Consider the following 21792-nt stretch of genomic DNA (forward strand, 5'->3'; position numbering starts at 1 on the left):
GTAGATGTTTTATCAATGGTGCTGTATAGAAGGAGAAGTTTTGAAATGACTGTAAAAATAGGACCGAGAACTGGAAGCAGGAGGCTTAAGTCCAAACCCTGACTCCAGGGAACTCCTGACTCCAGGGAACATTAATTGACAGGAGCTCATCAAACGCCTCCATACCTACACTGAAACCAAGCACCACACAAGGGCCAACAGGTTCCAGGGCAAGACATACCAAGCAAATTCTCCAGCAACAAAGGAACACAGCCCTGAGCTCCAAGATACAGGCTGCCCAAAGTCACCCCAAAACCATAGACATCTCATAACTTATTACTGGACACTTCATTGCACTCCAGAGACAAGAAATACAGCTCCACCCACCAGAACACCAACACAAGTTTCCTGTAGATGCAGAAAAAAGTCTTTGACAAATTTCAACACCCATCTGGAGAAGGCAATGGCAACCCACTCCAGTGCTCTTGCCTGGAGAATCCCATGGACAGAGGAGCCTGGTAGGCTGCAGTTCATGGGGTTGCTAAGAGTCAGAAACGACTGAGCGACATCACTTTAACTTTTCACTTTCATGCATTGGAGAAGGAAATGACAACCCACTCCAGTGTCCTTGCTTGGAGAATCCTGGGGACGGGGGAGCCTGGTGGGCTGCCATCTATGGGGTCACACAGAGTCAGACATGACTGAAGCGACTTAGCTGAAGCAGCAACAGCAACACCCATTTATGATTAGGGAAAAAAAAAAAAAAAAAAACCCTCTCCAGAAAGCAGGCATAGAAGGAACATACCTTAACACAATAAAAGGCATATATGACAAACCCACAGCGAACAGTATCCTCAATAGTGAAAAACTGACAGCATTTCCTTTAGTCAGGAACAAGAAAAGGGTGCCCTCTCTCGCAACTACTATTCAACATAGTTTTGAAAGTTTTAGCCACAGCAATCAGAGAAGAAAAAGAAATAAAAGGAATCCAGATTGGAAAAGAAGAAGTAAAACTATCGCTGTTTGCAGATGACCTGATCCTCTACACAGAAAACTCTAAAGACACCACCAGAAAACTACTACAGCTAGTCAATGAATACAGTAAACTTGAAGGATATAAAATTAACACACACAATCCCTTACATTCCTATACACTAACAGTGAGAAAACAGAAAGAGAAATTAAGGAAACAATCCCATTCACCATTGCGATAAAAAGAATAAAATACTTAGGAGTAAATTTATCTAAAGAAATAAAAGACCTATATATAGAAAACTATAAAACATTGATGAAAGAAATCAAAGATGACACAAATAGATGGAGAAATATACCATGTTCATGGGTCAGAAGAATCAGTATAGTGAAAATGAGTATACTACCCAAAGCAATCTATAGATTCAATGTAATTCCTATCAAGCTACCAATGGTGTTTCTCACAGAACTAAAACAATTTCACACTTTGTATGTAAATGCAAAAAGCTTGAATAATCAAAGCAATCTTGAGAAAGAAGAATGGATGGAGGAATCAATCTGCCTGATTTCGGACTATACTACAAAGCTACAGTCATCAAGACAGTATGGTACTGGCAAAAACAGAAATACAGATCAATGGAATAAAACAGAAAGCCCAGAGATGAATCCACACACCTATGGACACCTTATCTTTGACAAAGGAGGCCAAAATATACAATGGACGTAAGACAAACTCTTTAACAAGTGGTGCTGGGAAAACTGGTCAACCACCTGTAAAAGAGAAACTAGAATACTTTTAACACCATACACAATAATAAACTCTAAATGGACTAAAGATTTAAATGTAAGACCAGAAACTATAATACTCCTAGAGGAAAACATAGGCAGAACACTCTCTGACATAAATCACAGCAAGATCCTCTATGATCCACCTCCCAGAGTAATGGAAATAAAAGCAAAAATAAACAAATGGGACCTAATTAAACTTAAAAGCTTCCACACAATGAAGGAAACTATAAGCAAGATGAAAAGACAGCCTTCAGAATGGGAGAAAATAATAGCAAATGAAGCAACTGACAAAGAATTAATCCCAAAAATATACAAGCTGCTCATGCAGCTCAATACCAGAAAAATAAATGACCCAATCAAAAATGGCCCAAAGAACTAAACAGATGTTTCTCCAAAGAAGACATATAGATGGCTAACAAACACATGAAAACATGCTCAATATCACTCATTATCAGACAAATGCAAATCAAAACCACAATGACGTATCATCCCGTGCCAGTCAGAATGGCTGCTATCCAAAAGTCTACAAACAATAAATGCTGGAGAGGGTGTGGAGAAAAGGGAACCCTCTTACACTGTTGGTGGGAATGCAAACTAGTACAGCCACTATGGAGAACACTGTGGAGATTCCTTAAAAAACTGGAAATAGAACTGCCATATGACCCATCAATCCCACCGCTGGGCAGACACACTGAAGACACCAGAATTGAAAGAAACATATGTACCCCAATGTTTATTGCAGCACCATTTACAATAGCTAGGACATGGAAGCAACCTAGATGTCCATGGGCAGACGAATGGATAAGAAAGCTTTGGTACATATACACAATGGAATATTACTGAGCTAATTAAAAAGAACACATTTGAGTCAGTTCTAATGAGGTGGATGAAACTGGAGCCTATTATACGGAGTGAAGTAAGTCAAAAAGAAACATACCAATACAGAATATTAATGCATACATATGGAATTCAGAAAGATTGTAACAACCACCCTATATGTGAGACAGCAAAAAAGACAGATATAAGAACACATTTTGGACTCCATTGGGAGAGGGTGAGGGTGGGATAATTTGAGAAAATAACATTGAAACATGTATATTACCATATGTGAAATAGATGACCAGTCCAAGTTCAATGCATGAAACAGGGCACTCAAAGCCGGTGCACTGGGACAACCCTGAGGGATGGAATGGGGAGGGAGGTGGGAGTGGGGTTAGGGAGATGGGGGACACATGTACACCCATGGCTAATTCATGTCAATGTATGGCAAAAACAACCACAATATTGTAATTAGCCTCCAATTATAATAAATAAAATAATTTTAAAAATAATAGATAATAGTGGAATCATCTATAGGATTTTATAAGCCACATGGTTATGCCACCTCCCAAAGCAATGAATTGTATTTGCCAAAAGGCTAGTGCTCAGCCAAGATTGAAAACAAGTACCCTACAAAATTAGAAAATCTAGAATATGATGTTCAGAAATTTGAGTCAGTCCATCACTTCATGTACTCTAGTTTTTGCTAGGGTTAACATTTTGTAGTGTAGTGACAAAATTGAAGATGAAAAGAAAGAAGCAGATATAGTAACTTTGATGGAAGCAAAGATGTTGGAAGTAAAAGACATTTTAAGTATGGTCCTGGAAATGGCCACTGAAAGTTTGCAGTGGAAAAATTCACTAGCAAATAATTCCATATCCAAACAAACTGTCTTTTATATGTGAAAGAAACATAAGTTATTCTGATATGAAACAGCTCAGATAGTAGACAATTCATGTAATTTCTTAAATTTTTCAGAATTAATGCAGCCAATAAAAAGATCAATGAAAGTATCAAATAACCCAGTACCAACAGACTGAAGAAAGAATTGTTAACAGTGTGTGAAATATATTATTGATTGATACTCAGAACCCACTTTAGCTGCCCTCTGTCTGGTTTTTTGTACTATAAGGGCTAGAAAGTAAGAACAATTACATATATTCATGTAAGAATTGAAAGGAAGAGGCAGGTAGAAACCATTTTCTGCAGTGTTCTTTTCTAGAAAGTGAAGATGTAAACATGCCAGTATTTCATCTCTAGATTAATGGTTGTCAAGATGCAGACTGGATGGCAGTGTCAGCCAGATTCTCTTTTGCAGTGTACTTAACTAATTTAGTAAAGACTAGTTACAAAAAAAAGCTTGAACTAACACTATGTTTAATAATGAAATAATGAATATTTTCCTCCTGAATTCAGGAACAAGACAAACACAAATTCAATTTAAAACTGTAGTAGAGACTGTAACAAGAATTAATAAATGAAGTTGAATTGTGGCTAGAGGCGAGATGAAAATTAAAAACTGAAGAGTATTTCTATATGAGCAATAAACAATTGAAAATTGAAAGTGTAAAATAATATCAGTTACAATAGCATCTTAAATAGAATAAATTTAAATGAATAATGTACAAGACCTCTACTTTGACAATTACTAAACATCACTAAGAGAACTCAAAGAAGGCCTAAATAAATATGGAGCTAGACCATGTTCGTGGATTGGAAGACATAATATTGTTATAATGTCAATTTTCCCCAAACTGATCTCCAGATTCAAAACATCTCCAATTAAGTAGGCAGAATAAAGGCTCCCCCAGAGAGGTCCTCATTCTATCCCTTTGAACTTGTGAATATATTATGTGATGCAGTAAGAAGAGTTAAAGTTTCAGATGGAATTAAGGCTGGTATTCAGAAACCTTAAAATAGAGAGAGTGTTCTGAATTATATAGATGGACCCAATACAACCAGAAGCATCCTTAAATGAAGGAAAAAGGATGCAGGAGAGTCAATGTGATCAATGTGAGAAAGGCTAGACTGGCCATTCCTAGCTTGAAGAGGGGAGGAATCCGTACGCCAATGACCATGGCAGCCCCTAGAAACTGGAAAGTGCAAGAAAATGAATTCTTCATTTTCTAGTGCCTCCAGAAAATAATGCAACCCTACCAACACCTTGTGATTTTCTCAGAGATATCCATTTGGACTTCCAATCTCCAAAAATGTAAGATAAATTCATGTTATTTAAAGCCACTAAGTTTCTGATAGTTTGGAACAGCAGCAACAGGAAACCAATAAATCAACCAATTTTTTTTTTTAAGAAATTCACCAGCTGATTGTAAAACTGACATGGAAATGCAAAAACCTACACTATCCCCAAATCTTCGTAGAAGAACAAAACTGGAGGAATGACATCACCTGATTCCTAGATTTACTATAAAACTGCACCAATCAGGACAGTGCAGTATTGGCCTAAGCTTACACAAAAAGGTCAATAGAGAGCTCAGAAATGGATGTACAGGGTCAACTGACTTTTTGCAAAGGTGTCAAAATTTAATAAGAAAAAGATAATCTTTCAATGAATGGTGTTGAAATTACTGGATATTCTATGGAAAATACTGAAGTTCAACTTCTACCTCACACCATACAGAAAACTTTAACTTGAAATGAATCACTGATTAAAAATAAAAGCTAAAATTATAAAGCTTCTAGAATAAAATACAAAAATATCTTCATAAGCTTAGAGTCAGATCAGATCAGAACAGTCACTCAGTCGTGTCCGACTCTTTGCGACCCCATGAATCGCAGCATGCCAGGTCTCCCTGTCCATCACCAACTCCCGGAGTTCTCCCAGACTCACGTCCATCGAGTCAGTGATGCCATCCAGCCATCTCATCCTCTGTCGTCCCCTCTTCCTCCTGCCCCCAATCCCTCCCACCATCAGAGACTTTTCCAATGAGTTAACTCTTCGTATGAGGTGGCCAAAGTACTGGAGTTTCAGTTTTAGCATCATTCCTTCCAAAGAAATCCCAGGGCTGATCTCCTTCAGAATGGACGGGTTGGATCTCCTTGCAGTCCAAGGGACTCGCAAGAGTCTTCTCCAACACCACAGTTCAAAAGCATCAATTCTTCGGTGCTCAGCCTTCTTCACAGTCCAACTCTCACATCCATACATGACCACAGGAAAAACCATAGCCTTGACTAGACGAACTTTTGTGGCAAAGTAATGTCTCTGCTTTTGAATATGCTATCTAGGTTGGTCATAACTTTCCTTCCAAGGACCAAGCGTCTTTTAATTTCATGGCTGCAGTCACCATCTGTACTGATTTTGCAGCCCAGAAAAATAAAATCTGACACTGTTTCCACTGTTTCCCCATCTATTTCCCATGAAGTGATGGGACCGGATATCAATACCTTCGTTTTCTGAATGTTGAGCTTTAAGCCAACTTTTTCACTCTCCACTTTCACTTTCATCAAGAGGCTTTTTACTTTGGTAAAGACTAATCATAAAAGAAAAATTCATGTGTTGAACTTTTTAAAACTAAAGCTTTGTCTCTTCCAAAGACACCACTTAGGAATTAGAAAAGCAAGCCATAGTCTAAGGTTCCTGCATATTCAGGATGATCTGTGTAATCACCAACAGACAGCACTGCCTTTGTGAAACTCTGGGAGTCCACTGAGAAGTACCAGCACATCACTGGAGCAGAGATGGACACGCTGATGAGGTTAAGAAGAACAGTTTTACTTTACTACCTACCACCCCTCCTCCAAGGTGTCACAGCTCAGTGCCAAAGGAGACTTCCTTAGCCTGTGATTTCTCCACTGGGAGAATGTGAGAGTATCTGAGTGAGCAACCAGTTTCCCTAGCTGTGCAACAAAGACACTGACAAACAAACGACTTCTTTCTCACCGTATTCAGTATGCTGAGATGTGCTGCAAGACTCAGGGAGTGGTGACCGTGAGGAAGGAAGAGCCTAAAAAAGCAGCAGCTAGGACTCTTGGAGGGCAACAAAAAGATGCAGTTCCTACTAAATGCATTGCAGGCTCCATCAGCAAAAAAAGACAGAGGACAAAAATAAAGAAAAGTATGAAATAGACATTACAACTGCTACCACACAAAATAGATAGGATCAAAAAACACTATACCAATAAATTGAACTACTTAGAAGAAACAGTTAATTTCTAAAAACATACAACCTACCAAGATTGAATTAGAAAGAAATATCGGTAGAAAATCTAACAGACCAATTACTAGTAAAGACATTGAATCATATATGACAAGCCCAGAGCAAACACCATACTCACTAGTACAAGGTTGTAAGCTTTTCCTCTAGTATCAAGGGCAAGACAATGATGACCACTCTTGCCACTTCTATCAATATAGTTGGGAATTCCTAGAAAAGGAAAAGCATCCAAATCAGAAAGTGAGAAGTAAAACTGTCTCTGCAGATGACATGATCTTTGATATAGAAAATCCTAAAGACCTAATAAAAAAAACTCCAAGAACTAATAGACAAATTCTGTGAAGTTGCACATAGAAAAAATACAGGCTATTTAGACATTCTCCACATATGTAGGGGAGTGTGTCAATGTATAAATTATATCCTAATGTAAATATGTGATGAACACAGAATTCAAGACCATGATTCCCCTGGGGGTCAGGCAGGAAGACAGACTGGACAGTGTGAAGCCACATAGGCAGCTCTAAGCTATTAGAAAATTTTCAGCTCTTGAACAGAAGGGCAGGCTGAAATGTATTCACAGTGTTATCTTTAATTCATTGAAAATGAAACAATGATTATATAGCTCATGAACCTAGAATTTTAATTATTCCATGATTTTTTAATCAAATATCTTATTTCCTATGGACACAATACCTAGATAATAGCGTGTATTTCTCCAACTTGATATCTTACCTGTTGAATTATCCAAATTTCAATTAAGTGTGTTATTTTAATAAATATGGTTTACATTATATTTATAATATGCAATAGTAACTTCAGTGCAATTTACCTCTGAAATTAATTTCCATGGAAGAAATCTAAACAGAAAATGGATAGACCGCAAAGTCTTAAGGGAATTTTTCATAAAATTGTTGTTTAGATAAGATTCTGACCATAGTCAAAGATTTGTTAATCACCTCTGTGGGGCACTAGTCCCCAAGGTCTAAATCACATCCACATAGTAGCCTTTAAAATTGCACACAAATATTTCCCTGCTACATCATTACGATTCTTGTAGTATACGCAGACCAACATAGCACTCTCTTTGTTTAATTAGGCAAAAATCTATCTACAAATGCATTTAACAAAAGTATACATGATAAGACTACAAATATACTATCAAAAATACATTTAACAAAACCTAATTCTTCAATTCTTCAACCAGTCCTGCATCTAGTTTTTCTCCAACATCCACATTAGATGGAGACCTCTACTTAATCTCGGTTCAGCTGCTGTATTTAAACATGAATGTGACTGTCACGTTATTAATAATATAAGAAACTGGTGGCTATTCCAATATTTCATAGACTCAGTGACTTGCCAAACAATTTTTGTGAATTATCAATGAAATGAAGGATCATCATAGTGTGCACAGGAGTACATCTGGACTACTTAAGAGCATGACAACTGTGAATTCTACCCTCATGAAAGTATAATTACTTTCTAATATTTTTTTCTTCTGGTAAGTATTTGCTGCTATCTCCAACAGAAGACATGGAGTAGAAAACAGATCCTAGGTAGTATAGATGTTAGATCTCAGTCTAATATGAAAGCACATATATGACAGATATGTGAGATAAAAATAAACCCTAAGACACTAATTCCCTCTCAGGAATGAAGATTATATTAAATTTCAACAAGAGAGCAGTTAGTGAAAATTTTAACTTAGTTTATATGTTAATTTTAACATATAAACTAAAGTTTATATGTAATAAATCATTTAATTATCCTCACAAACCATTCTATGAAGCAGGTGCTCTAGAATAACTATTTTGCAGATGAGGAAACTCTGGCTAAAAGAAGATAATTAGTTTGCTTCATTCCACACAGTGAGAAAGTAGCTAAAGGGTGTTCTAATACCATGACTGATGGTCTGACTGAGTTGGGGGTCTTAACTACTTTTATATTGTATTTTTCTGCTTTGGGTTTGTATGGTTACAGCAATGTACCATCTTACTTTACAGTTATAAAAGATCCATTTAAGATCTTTTTTTTAATAAAATTTTAGACAACTATGAAATGTTATGTATCTAGTTTTACCTCCATATCATTGTGTACACTCAAGTTATGTTTACATATGTCTGGTTCATTTGTCTTAGATTTCACTGAAGAAAGTAAAATGTAAAATTATGCTACATTATTAGAAACTGAAGTTCATACTATGAAAAATGAAAGTGAGTTTTCATTAAAATATAACATGCTTCTTTTTAACATCTATTTCTTCAACTCATGTCCTTTTTTATATATCATGTTGACTTTTAAATTTAAAATGATATCTAAATTTTGAGACTTCAAGGCTTAAACCAAAATATTAAAAAGCATAAGATGAAGTCTTACATTTGGGTTCACAAGATTACATTACATAAAGTATAATTCTTGACAGAACTTCGAACAAGGAGCCTTATATAATCCAAAGCTTAAATGAAGACTATAATGTTTTCCACCTGCTAAAACTGGCTAAAACATTTTAGAAACATTGTGTAAATCATAGACTGTCACTATTCTCTTCAACAGTGTAGCACACCTGGTGCACTGTGTTTACTTCTAAACTCACTATTCTGAGGCATTTCATAAACCATGGTGCATCCAATGGATTGCAACCAGAAGAGCATAGTAATTAAAGATCGTTCAGTGACTTATGCACTTGGTCTGGGAACATAAATGTAAGTGTATATTTAACAATAGATTCTAATATTAAAAGAGACTTAAAAGACATATAAAAATTCTTAATGAACAAAATTAAACAATAGTGTCTACATATGCACATTTGAGTAATTAAACTAGTAAAACACAAGGAGGTGGTTACTATAAACATCAAGATAGTGCATACTTTCAAGGACAGAGAAGGGTTATGACTGGAATGAGGCACAGAGAGAAGATCCCAGGGTGACTGGCCGCATTCTGTTTCTTGACCTCCGTGTCAGTTACAAAAATATTCACCTTAGCTGACCAAGCTTTTATTTTTCTTTCTGTATATATGGTTTCTTTAATAATAAAACTACCTTTATAAAGCCATGTCAAATTGACTTATTCTGTATTTATTTCCAGAAAAAAGAAAAAGAGCCAGTGCCTGGATGTTACAAAAGGCACCTTTGAACTCAACATAAGTAAGTAAGAGACACTGATTAAAGAAAAGAGGCTGCTTCATGTGCAAATGACTTTCCTGTTACTGAATTTATGAAAATAGGAGTGGAAGTGAATCTTCCTGTGGAAGGATTTCCTGTACAGGATAGAAGGCTGGATTCATGGTGCCCGAGGTTCATTTCAACTCTAAAATTCTGTGGCCTTTTAATTCCCAACACTATCCCAAGCTGAAGTGGTCTAAAAAAGCCAAGTGCATTCTGTAATCAAGTCATTTTGGAAACCAAGTCTTCTCCTACTTCTGAAGCTTATCGGTTCAATCTGTACACTGTATTTGAAAGTAATTTTGTGTACATAAGTATGATTGTGCACCTAAAAAATCATGCCAAAAAAATATTTAAGCATTCCCGTTTAGTTGTAGACCACATGGTGAATCACCAGCATGAAAAGCAAAGGAAATGAAGGATAAATAGAGTAATAATGATTTGGGGGTAGGTGAATATAGCTTTACATATTTAGAATTAAACATGAACGAAGGCTTTCTGCCTTTCATTGGAAATCCTTCCACAGAAGGATTCACTTCCAAGTGTCTTCACAAATATTAACCTTCACAATATCCCTTCACATAACACATAGAGAACCTAGTAGACAGACTGGTAAAATAAATTGCCCAAGGACACATTGCTTCTGAGTGGTGAAGCTGGAATTTGATCCCAAGCACTCTGAGTCAAGAACTTGTGCTCTTAAGCAATCTGCTTAACTTAGTCTGACATCTACAGCATAGAAACTGGACACTCATAATTAAATTACATTTCCATTTTATTGAGGAAAAACTACACCTCTATTTCATACTACTTAATAATAACAGTTCTTTCATCATGATTATAATATATAATGTTCTAACTAAAATGCTTATAAAAATGATATACTGTAGGTAATTTATCTTTCCCTTATCTTACTATAACTGTAACAAATAGGTTATTATTCCTTGACCCAAAGACACTATAAATGCAAAGTATACATTTAAATCTGAAGTTCATGGTTAGAGTTTATATACATTAAAAAATTCATAAACTCAGTAATTAGACATTCCATCTGTTTAATGATATGATACCATATCCAGACAAAGTAAGACTGATATAATTGTATCCCTTATCTGTATTCTTTTAGAGTTGAAATTAGGTGATAGTTTTACCTATAGAGTTCCAAAGCAACCAGAGGATAAGCTCATGTAATTAGTAAATTCCATGGGGAAAAACAACTCATTGATTGTTTAATAAACTTCTTGTTTCAATTAACTGCCTTGTTAATTTTGCTGAAGGGACAGGTAAATAGGAGCTAATGCAAATTGCTACCATGTGTATGTGGGGACTAAAGCCTTCTGGAATTAGTTCAACTTTTAACTCTGCAACAAATCAATAAGACTGTTGAGATGGTGTAATAAGATTCATAAAGATGTTCAAAGAAATCTATAGCATCTGTACATGTAAATAAAGGTTAATAAAAAGGATTATTTCCTGGCACCAAAAACACATTGCACAAAAAAAGGGCAGGATAGTAAAGAACATCAAAATTAATACAAGAACAACAGTGTAATGTTGAAAAGTAGGAAAAAGTGGAGGAGGATGCTGGTTGTGATGACAATTATTATTATGATTATAAAGGTTGAGATATAGACATTTGGAAGTGAATATGGAAACTAATTGTTAGAAAATGGTACAGCTTACCCCAGGAAAATGTCATTTAACTTTTACCTTAAGCTCAACAGCTTTGTAAGAAAAATATTTGTGTGACTCAGTGGTCAAAAATTATTTTTAGAAGCATTCTGGGGAATTCCCTAGAAATCCAGTGGTTAGGATCCACGTTTTAACTCTCAGGGTCCCAGGCTCAATCCCTGGTCAAGGAACTAAGATACTGGAAGCCACATGGCATGGCAAATAAAAAATAAATAAATAAAACCACTATGGATATAATGAAATAGGTAGAGATTTTGGAAAACGAACACAGCAGATATGTTAAGAGGTGTTCCAAAATGGGAGAAAGCATGCAAATAAGTGACCTTTGGATATTCATGACAAACTTCAGAGGTTTTTAGTTCTACCTAAGGCTGACACTATTTTTTCTTCCCATGGTATAGCTTCCTAGTTTTTCAAAAGGAGCAATGGGAACCAGCAATGGAAGTTCCACAACAGACTTCATCCTTCTGGGCTTTTCTGATCGGCCCCAATTGGAACACATCATCTCTGTGGTTGTCTTCATCTTCTATATTATAACACTGGTAGGAAACACAACGATCATTCTTGTATCTTACCTAGACACCCAGCTCCATATGCCCATGTATTTCTTCTTATCCAATTTGTCTTTTGTGGACCTCTGTTACACAACTAGCATTATCCCCCAGATGCTGGTAAATCTATGGGGTCCAAAAAAGTCTATTACATATGGAGGGTGTGTGCTCCAGTTCTTCTTTGCCCTTGACATGGGAGCCACAGAATGTCTTCTCTTGGCTGTAATGGCTTATGACCGCTATGCTGCTGTCTGTCAACCTCTTCACTACACAGTAATAATGCACCCTGAGCTTTGCCAGAAGATGGTGTTGATTGCCTGGTTAGGTGGTTTTGGCAGTGCCTTAACTGTTTGCTCTTTGACTTTGAAGCTGCCAAGATGTGGGCACCAGGAGGTGGATAACTTTTTCTGTGAGATGCCAGCATTGATCAAGATGGCTTGTGTCTATTCAAAAGTAATTGAAGTTGTTGTCTTTGCTCTTGGAGTAGTAATTCTTCTGGTACCTCTGTCACTAATTCTCATCTCATATGGAGTCATCACTCAAGCTGTCATGAGAATCAAGTCAGCAGCAAGGTGGCAAAAGATCCTTAATACATGTGGTTCCCACCTCACAGTAGTATCTCTGTTTTATGGAACAATCATTTATATGTACTTGAAGCCGCAAACTAGTACCTTGCAAGATGAGGGGAAGTTCCTTACTCTCTTTTACACAATTGTCACACCCAGCCTTAACCCTCTGATATACACTTTAAGAAACAAAGATGTAAAGAGTGCAATAAAGAGAATATTGTGGATTTTAAAAAAATGGCCAGCAAAGTCATGAATTAAGTGGAAAAATCAGAGTGTAGAGAGTTAAAGAAATAATATTGACCTTTCCCAACAGAAGATCAATCAATACATTTATTCAAAGAGCACTTCTTCGGTGTTTACCATGTACCAAGAATTGTACTAGGTACTGACTCTGTAAATAAATAGGAAGTAGGGATAAATGATAAGGAGACAGATAAATAAATATACATAAATAAAATGTAATTCATACATTTAAAAGCTTCAAGATTAATCAGAGAAAACATAAATAAATGATTATGAAATATGGTAAGTATACCAATGTACAAAAGATTGAGGAAATATTATTCATAAGCATCTATTATAGATAAGATTGTACTGATTTTTTTTCTTCCCAGACATATCACTTATATTAGAAATAACACTCTTTCATTCACCTGATTTTGCCAGAGGAGACTTTGTGGTGAAGACTAACAGCTCACCAACACCCATTCCACCTTCTGCCTCAAGTTTTAAAAGACCAGAGGGCTACTATGCTGGGGCTTCCCTGGTGGCTCAGTGGTAGAGAATCCACCTGCCAATGCAGGAAACACAAGTTGGATCCCCAGGTCGGGAAGATCCCGTGGAGAAGGAAATGGTAACCCACTCCACTATTCTTGCCTCGGAAATCCCATGGACAGAAAGTCTGGTGGGCTACAGTCCATGGGGTCACAAAGAGTCAGACACAACTTAGCGAATAAACAACAACTACAAGTTGACCATTTATACGGAAGTAATAAAAAGGGTTATTCATTATTTAACACTATCTGCTTGCACTTTCACTTTATAATGTTCTTTCTTTTCTTGAATTATACTGGTCAATTCAGTTCAGTCACTCAGTCGTGCCCAACCCTTTGTGACCCCATGGACTGCTGCTCATCAAGCTTCCCTGTCCATCATCAACTTGCAGTAGTAGATGGTAATTTGGGGGGAAGTTTTGATGCTTTTACTTGCCAAAACAAAAATTTAGTAATCATATGTTTAATCTCATTTTTACTTTATTTTACTGGTAAATACATTCAAAATCTGGGGATCTCTATGCTGGAGAATAAACTAAACTTCTCTACAATTGATCATTTCAGAGATTGAAAATCATCTCTGCAAATAAAAGAGTCTTCACATCTACAATGCCACTGCTATGTCATTTCAAGTGCAAATGAATCCACCATCTGCCTGAAGTATCAACTATTTGGGAAAAACTGACATTAGGCTATTTCTCACCTGACTTTCAGTTCTGTTAAACAAAGGCAAACCTTTGTTCAGTTCAGTTAAGTTCAGTCGCTCAGTCGTGTCCGACTCTCTGCGACCCCATGAATCACAGCACGCCAGGCCTCCCTGTCCATCACCAACTCCCAGAGTTCACCCAGACTCACGTCCGTCAAGTCGGTGATGCCTTCCAGTCATCTCATCCTCTGTCGTCCCCTTCTCCTCCTGCCCTCAATCCCTCCCAGCAACAGAGTCTTTTCCAATGAGTCAACTCTTTGCATGAGGTGCCCAAAGTCATGGAGTTTCAGCTTTAGCATCATTCCTTCCAAAGAAATCCCAGGGCTGATATCCTTCAGAATGGACAGGTTGGATCTCCTTGCAGTCCAAGGGACTCGCAAGAGTCTTCTCCAACACCACAGTTCTAAAGCATCAATTCTTCGGCGCTCAGCCTTCTTCACAGTCCAACTCTCACATCCATACATGACCACAGGAAAAACCATAGCCTTGACTAGACAAACCTTTGTTGGCAAAGTAATGTCTTTGCTTTTGAATATGCTGTCTAGGTTGGTCATAACTTTCCTTCCAAGGAGTAAGCGTCTTTTAATTTCATGGCTGCAATCACCATCTGCAGTGATTTTGGAGCCCCCAAAAAAATAAAGTCAGACACTGTTTCCACTGTTTCCCCATTTATTTCCCATGAAGTGATGGGACCGGATGCCATGATCTTCTTTTTCTGAATGTTGAGTGTTAAGCCAACTTTTTCACTCTTCACTTTCACTTTCATCAAGAGGCTTTTTAGTTCCTCTTCACTTTCTGCCATAAGGGTAGTGTCATCTGCATATCTGAGGTTATTGATATTTCTCCCGGCAATCTTGATTCCAGCTTGTGTTTCTTCCAGTCCAGCATTTCTCATGATGTACTCTGCATATAAGTTAAATAAGCAGGGTGACAATATACAGCCTTGATGTACTCCTTTTCCTATTTGGAACCAGTCTGTTGTTTCATGTCCAGTTCTAACTGTTGTTTCCTGATCTGCATACAAATTTCTCAAGAGGTAGGTCAGGTGGTCTGGTATTCCCATCTCTTTCAGAATTTTCCACAGTTTATTGTGATCCACACAGTGAAAGGCTTTGGCATAGTCATAAAGCAGAAATAGATGTTTTCTGGAACTCTCTTGCTTTTTCCATGATCCAGCGGATGTTGGCAATTTATCTCTGATTCCTCTGCCTTTTCTAAAACCAGCTTGAACATCAGGAAGTTCACGGTTCACATATTACTGAAGCCTGGCTTGGAGAATTTTGAGCATTACTTTACAAGCATGTGAGATGAGTGTTAGGAAAAGCAATTATTTTGTGAGAAAGAATATTAGCTATTTGACATTTGGCAGAAACAGCAGATACTTCTTGAAGAAGACACTAATTATTACAACTAGTCTGTAAAAATATAGATTTTTCTTTGGAGTTGAGGATTCAAGAGAATTTATAATTTTTTTAAGATACAGTAGTATCATCAAAGGAAATAACATCAAAGAATAACATAACTTTAACATATCTTTATCTAATATTTTAAGTGCATATTCACAGTAGCCGCATGAAAATGATGGGTTTAAGTTCTTATGCACCAACCAAAATATCAAAGAAAAGTTTCCATCCTTGCTTTCCTGCTGGTAAGAAACATTTGATGAACTTAAATATGGCCCATTGCTTTTCTTTATTGTCATTATTTTGCAATTTATTCATCAGCCCCCAATAGCAATATTAACAGAATGTTGTCTCCATTTTGCGCGGCCTTTCCCCCAGAACGATCTCCAAACCTGAAATTCCAAAAATGAGTTTATATCAGTTCGCTTACCCAACCAGGAAAGGACTCGTATGTAAGTTCACTACCGCCATTTCAGCTAACTGCCACAATATGATGCTATGAAAAATGGTCCTTCAAGATATAAGCACTGACATTCTAATAAGAGCTAAGAAGGTCACAGCGGTTCTTATAAGGAAGCAGACTCTCTCCTTTGCTTTTTGATAACAATTCTGTAGCAGTGAGCCTGGCCTTCAGTCTCCCTTAGTGGCAGATTTTTGTTTCCAGATTTTCCAGTTCGAAATTCACCCATCTTCATCAGACAACCTGCAGCCCATTAACTCTGGCCGAATTTGCTTGGGCATGAGGTTCTTGAGGCCCGGATCACTTTGCTCTCTTTTTCGTTCCAGATTCCCATCTTCATAGGGTCGGACAATTTTTCCTTCATCAACCAATCCTCCAGCCTACACCTAGCTCTCCAGACACACACACACACACACACACACACACACACACTTTTATAATTAATCACACCCTTTCTTGAGAAGATGGCAAACTCTACCCACATCCTCTCGATATCCCCAGCATCTCTAATTCATAAATTTGCTGCAAGAATGTGGTGCAACAGGCATTAAGATAAATACAGCAACATCACACAGTGAGAACCAAAGAACAAGATTTATTGGGGAAACACAGGAAACCAAGAGTCAGGAACAAGAGGCAAAGTACTTCCACCCTCTCATAATCTCAGGGAGAGGAGAATCAGTGCCAGGGTCAAGCTGCTCTAGTCCTGACACAACTGCTCTACCTTCTCAAAAGGTAAACTTGAATTCCATTTCTTAGTGAAACATCAAGACTACTTGGTTGCCAGGCAGTCTGGGTTTAGACGCTAACTGTTTGAGGAAGGCCAGCTGCCTGGCACCTGAAGACCATGGATACCTGGAAAGTTGGAGCCTATCCTGTTAGGGAGTGTAAGGCATTGGTCCAATGGAAAACTGAGTTTAAATGCACCCCCTTCCCTCCAGGAAGAGGGGGAAACCCCAGTTCCAGCTAGCTCCTTTCCTAGGCAACCTAGAGAGACATCTCAGGATCACTTTTGAGTAGTTCTATTCATTGCCACACAGAGGATTAAGAAAAATATTTCATACATGTTAGTATAGTCTATAATTAAAGTTCTCAATAAACATTAACTATTATATTTAGTTCTATTTGACTACTATTCCTTTTATATAAACCATTAGGAATCTCATATGGGAAGACGATCAAAAGCAATTGATGGGGATGGACTTAGTCTTTTTTGAATCCATTAGCAAAAAGAAAAAAAATATCTAGGAGTACCTCAAACCTCACCCTCAACTCTCTGTGTGTAAATTGGACTTAAACTTTACGCTAAACCAGATGGACTTAATATTACAAAACATTCCATCCAAGAATAGCAGAACACATATTCTTCTCAAATACCCATGAATATTCTCAAGGATAGATCATAAAAACTAATATAGTTAAAATACCCATACTACCACCCAAGGTAATCTACAGATTCAATACAATCCCTATCAAAATTCCAATGGTATTTTTCACAGAAATAGAAGAAACAATTCAACATTTGTGTGGAACCATAATGAACCTAAATAGCCAAACCAATCTTAAAAGAACAAACTAGGAGGCACAACACTTCCTAACATTAAACTATACTACAAAGCCATAGTAATCAAAACTGTATGGTATTGGAATTAAAAACAGACACACAGGTCAATGGAACAAGAATAGAAAGCCTAGAAATAAACTCATACATATACAGAGAATTAATTTACAATAAAGGAGCCAAAACCATGCAATGACCAAAGGACAGTCTCTTCAATAAATGATTCTGGGACAACTGGATAGCCACATGCAAACAAATGAAACTAGACCTCTCAAAATACTTAAGTCAAAGTATTACACCTCTGACAATCATTAACTCAAAGAAGGATTGAAGACTGAAATTTCATGACCTGACCATAAAACTCCTAGAAGAAAACATAGGGGGAAATGGTTGTTTTGGATATGACACCAAAAGCACAGTAAAAAAAAAAAAAAAATGCAAAGACAACCTATGAAATAGGAGAAAATCTGTAAAATATATACCTACTAAGAAGTTAATATATAAAATATATAAGGAACTCATACACTTAATTGCAAAAAAAAAAAAAAAAACAGTTATCCAATTTTAAAATAGACTGAGTACCTGAACAGATATTTTTCCAAAGAATATATACAAATGGCCAAAGGTACATGAAAAGATGCCCAACATCACTAGTCACTGCTGCTGCTGCTGCTGCTAAGTCACTTCAGTTGTGTCCAACTCTGTGTGACCCCATAGATGGCAGCCCACCAGGCTCCCCCGTCCCTCGGATTCTCCAGGCAAGAACACTGCAGTGGGTTGCCATTTCCTTCTCCAATGCACGAAAGTGAAGAGTGAAAGTGAAGTCACACAGTCATGTCCAACCCTCAGCGATTCCATGGACTGCAGCCTACCAGGCTCCTCCGTCCATCGGATTTCCAGGCAGGAGTACTGGAGTGGGGTGCCATTGCCTTCTCTGCCACTAGTCACTAGGAGAATGCAAATTAAAACCACAATGAAATATCACCTCATATCTGTCAGAATGGCTATTATTAAAAAGCCAACACAAATAACATGTGATGGTAAGGATATAGAAGAAAAAGGAACCCTGTACACTACTAGTAGCAATGTAAACTGGTATAAACCATTATTTTTAAACATATAAGAGTTCTTCAAACATTAAAAAATAGGAGTAACATATGATCCAGCAATCCCACTTCTGGGTATATATCCAAAGGAATGCAAACAGAACTGATATCTGCACTCCCATTTTCATTGCAGTGTTATTCACAATAATCGCAATATGGAAACAACCTAAGTGCAAATCGACAGGCAAATAGATAAAGAAGATGTGGTATATATGATGTAGAATATATAATGGAATATTACTCAGCCATGAGAAAGAATGACATCCTGCCATTTGTGAGAAATTGGATGGACCTTCAGTGAAATGTGCCAGAGAAAAACAAATACTTCATGATATCACTTATATGTGGATTAAAAAGAAAAAAAGAGTAGAAAAATTGTCGATAGGGGCTAGGGAATGGAGAAATAGAGAAAGATTTATAAAAGGTTATCAGGGGAATTATTTGCCAGTCCAGTGGTTAGGTTCAATGCTTTCACTGTCATAGACCTGAGTTCAATCCCTGGTTGAGGAAATAAGATCCCACAAGCCATATGGTGTGACCAAAAAGGAGGGGAGGGAAATGGTTACAAACTTCAACTACAAGAAAAATAAGGTCTGAAGATCTAATGTAAAAACCTGGCGACTGTAGTTGATAACTTTGTATTTTATAGTTGAAACTTATTAAGAGAATAGAACTTAAAAGTTCTCATTCCCCCTAAAAGAAGAATAAATATGTGAGGTGATGGTGTATTAATTAACTAGATGGGTGGGGAAGAGGGTGATATCCTTTCATAATACATACACATATCAAATCATAATGCACACTTTAAATATCTTACAATTTTATACTTCCATAAAGGTGAAATTTTAAAAAGAAAGGCAAAGCAGGATAAGGGGAAACAATCATGGAAAGTGCTATTTAGAAAGGACGGTCAGGAAGCTCTGAGTATGTGGTATGTGAGCAGAGACTTGAATGAAGTAAGGGAGTCAGTCTTGCAAAAAAATACAGGAAAGAGAATTCCCAGGAATTGCAAAAGATATGTCTCACGTGTTTGTCAAACAGCAAGAAAGTCAGTGTAAAGCAAGTGGTAGAACTGTAGGAGACTCTTTCTACAGGGACAGTGCGGGGAGGTAAAATGAGAGGCCTTATACTTCACATACTACAAAGCTTATTCTGAAAGTGATCATTCAGAATGTAGGATGATTCTATAACAGCTGTTCCCAATCTTTTTGGCACCAGGGATAGGTTTCATAAAAGACACAATTTTTCCATGGACTGGGGGGTGGGAAGGTGGGTGGCACAGCGGGGGAGGATTGCAATGATCCAAGTGCATTATATTTATTCTGAATTTTATTTCTATTATTATTACACCAGCTTCATCTCAGATCATCAGGCATTAGATCTTAGAAGTTGGGGATCGGTTTCCTACAAAACAAATTGCCTCAACTCTTTCTTTAAACAATGCTTTGAAAGAAAAGGTTAGTGATTTGTTCTGATTCCACATATCAAACAAAAATACCACATAAGTAATAAATGCAAGTCACATAAGTATTTTAAGTTTTCTTGCAGTCATTTTTAAAAAGGTTAAAATGAATAGCTGAGATTTTAATCATGTTTAATTAATTATCTAAAATATTATTTCAACATGTGATCAATATAAAAACTGAGATATCTTATTTTTTCTGTACAAAATAAAAACTGGCGTGCATTTTAACTCACAGCACATCTCAATCACATTAACAGCATTCAGCTCAGTAGTCACATGTGACTGCTGCTGCTGCTGCTAAGTCCTTCAGTCATATCCGACTCTGTACGACCCCATAGACGGCAGCCCACCAGGCTCCCCCATCCCTGGGATTCTCCAGGCAAGAACACTGGAGTGGGTTGCCATTTCCTTCTCCAATGCTTTTTCACTTTCACTACATGTGACTAGAGTCTACTATATTAGACAGCATTGCATTAGACAGCATTGATGTTGTTGTTCAGTCACTAAGTCATGTACGACTCTGTGACTCCATGGACTGTAGCCTACCAAGCTCCTCTTTCCATGGGACTTCCCAGGAAAGAACACTGGAGTGGGCTGCCATTTCCACATAGTTCTAAAGTAGACTAAAGAAACACAACTACTGCAATGTGTGTACCTTAATTGAATTCTGATCAGTGGTGTGGGAAAAAACAGCTATAAGACTTTGGAGGATAATGGGGAAATTTGAATGTGGGCTGGATGTTAGATGTATTACTGAATCAGTAATTTTCTTGAGTATGATAATGGTATTGTGACTATGAAAAAGAATGCCACTACTGTCAGGAAAGCATTCTGGAGTATTTAGGGATAAGTATCATATCTTCAACTCATTTCCAAATGGTTCAGAGAGAGGCAAAGTAAATATGACAAAAATGTTTTATAAAAGTGGGGAGTGATGGGAAGCCACTGGAAGATTTTGACAGGACCTGATTTGCATGTTCAAATAATCTGATCGACTGCTCTGTAGTATGTCTAGCATCTATCCTGTAGGGAGACCAGTGTGATGTGACCTAAATGGAAACAGTGAGAAATGTATTCAGGATATATTTTAAATATAGCATTAGCATGATTTGCATGTCTTCTTGAGAAAAAAAAAGGAAGACAACTTTCAAGAGAGTGGTATATACATAGGTATTTATTTTTCCCATTCCACCATCTGCCTTGAAATGACCCCATGAATACAGAAATACCATGTGTGTGGTTTACATAAACATATTGTTGACATAGAGATGATAGCAGAGCATCATTTAGTTTAACAGGATTAGAGTGACGGTCAGGAGAAGATACAGACAATTAAGACCCCTTGCCTGAAGAATAGATCATGATACTCAGCCACAACTTAGAATGGGGAAATCAAAAGGAGTCAGCATAAGCAAGAGGAAAGGAACAGTTATAGACACTGAAAGGCAACCCTGAAAAAGCATATGATGGAAACCAAGAATTCATTCCATTCAAAAATTATCTTATTGTGCCCCCACCACCAAATTTACCACATTAGGTGGCATTTAATCAGAAAGGCTGTTTTTCAAGGCAGCAATCACAAAACTTCCCACTGAGCATTTCTTGATCAA

At 37.2% G+C, this 21792-nt stretch overlaps 2 pseudogenes across 2 annotated transcripts in view; one reads left to right on the top strand and one right to left on the bottom strand.

Moving 5' to 3' along the window:
* LOC147347261 (olfactory receptor 2J3-like) overlaps positions 1 to 21792 on the bottom strand; it is a 148439-nt pseudogene that overhangs the window by 85157 nt on the left and 41490 nt on the right. Inside the window, exon 2 of the transcript XR_015152211.1 lies at positions 6854 to 6942. The product of XR_015152211.1 is annotated as an olfactory receptor 2J3-like (transcript). The remainder of the gene's footprint in view (positions 1 to 6853; positions 6943 to 21792) is intronic.
* On the top strand, positions 11993 to 13114 carry LOC147347266 (putative olfactory receptor 2W6; annotated as a pseudogene). The gene has a single exon (XR_015152206.1). The product of XR_015152206.1 is annotated as a putative olfactory receptor 2W6 (transcript).

This window comes from Bos grunniens, chromosome 23 (assembly GCF_055505025.1).
Source record: "Bos grunniens cultivar Pamir isolate PY7600 chromosome 23, Bosgru_T2T1.0, whole genome shotgun sequence".
NCBI classification, from domain to species: Eukaryota; Metazoa; Chordata; class Mammalia; order Artiodactyla; family Bovidae; genus Bos; species Bos grunniens.